The sequence below is a fragment of the Pygoscelis adeliae genome, unplaced genomic scaffold (assembly GCF_000699105.1).
Source record: "Pygoscelis adeliae isolate BGI_AS28 unplaced genomic scaffold, ASM69910v1 Scaffold275, whole genome shotgun sequence".
Lineage (NCBI taxonomy): Eukaryota > Metazoa > Chordata > Aves > Sphenisciformes > Spheniscidae > Pygoscelis > Pygoscelis adeliae.
The window spans coordinates 221,934-223,226 of record NW_008824763.1 but is presented as its reverse complement, the minus strand read 5'-3'; the positions used below and the strand labels follow the sequence as shown (position 1 = coordinate 223,226).

At 58.0% G+C, this 1,293-nt stretch overlaps 1 protein-coding gene across 1 annotated transcript in view; it reads left to right on the top strand.

The window, feature by feature from the left end:
• LOC103916556 (zinc finger and BTB domain-containing protein 16-like) overlaps positions 1-1,293 on the top strand; it is a 46,797-nt gene that overhangs the window by 9,626 nt on the left and 35,878 nt on the right. The window lies entirely within an intron of this gene.

Sequence of the window (1,293 nt, the reverse complement as noted above, 5' to 3'; positions counted from 1 at the left end):
TCTTGCCCTGTGGCGGGCAGAGCCAGCCCCTGGCGCGGCGGGTGTCCCCGCGCCCGAAGCTTGGGCTCTGCGAAGGCTCAGAATGGGTTTTCCCATTGGTGAGGACCGGTGTCGATTTTTAAGTCATCCCCAGGGACTTCTTCAAAGGCACAACGCAATTCGTATACATATATAAAAATACATAGCTATTGCCTGTCCTTTAATTTTCATTCAGATTTGCGTTTAGGCACCACACGCTACACCAATTGCAACCCGTGCACGCTGTTTGCGGCTCCATCGCGACTGTTGAAAGTGCTTTTATCCCCTTGCCGCCGAGTTTGGGGACGGTGCTGGGCTCCGTGCGCTTTGCCCTTTGTCACCTTCCCTCGTTCTTTTCTCCGCGCATTATTTATAGTAAATCATATTAGAAGGGAGTGCTAAGGAGGAAGTGTGATTCATCCTCCTTGAAACCAGCGCTGACATAAATAAAGGCAAAGCGCTTACTACGTGTTTTTTATTATGGTATTTAGGGACAGGTTGTACTAATCTCGGCGTGCACAGACTAAACCCGTGAAGGCTGCGACTCTAAGAAATTCGATTTAACCACAGCACGTTAAAAAAAAATCCAACCAAAACCCAGCCGGTCTTCTTGGAAGTGCGCACGCGTGGCAGCACGAGGCTTTGGGGACGGCTCATGGGTTTCCAGATTTTACTGCACGTCTTCGGCCGGCCCGTTGGCTTCTCGGGGGTTTGCTGGGACGACTTCTGGCACGGGAGAGGGGGACGGCTGCGAGCTTGGGCGTCCTAATTGCTTGGGTGTATCACGGGTCTGGAAAGAGATGCTCGAGTTGGTCCGGAAAAGGGCTACCTGAGCCAGTGGGGAAGCACCGGGGGATGTTCAGAGGGGATGCTCGGTGCAGAGAGACCCAGCAAACCGCTCACAAATCACGCGAACTCGGGCTGGCGGCGGCAGGAGCTCGCTGCCGGCAGCGTGGCGCAGCGAGCGCCGGTGACAGATATCTTATCTCCGGCTGGGCACGGGCTGCGGTCGCAGCCTGCTGCGCAACACATACAAACTGCCTTTGCGTGGGAGAGATAAGGTGCAGGCATTGTGCAACGCCCACGCCTTGCCACCTCACCGGCCCCTCGCTGGCCCCCCACCTCTACCCGTGCCGCACCAGCATGGCACCGGCACGCCGTCCCCCTCGCGCCATGCTGCGGTCGGCCGGAGGGCACGGGCGATGGCTCTTGCGTGCATCGCCAGCGCCGGGGCAGGTCCTCTCTGCCGGCGACAGGCGGCCAGCCTGGTGCGGG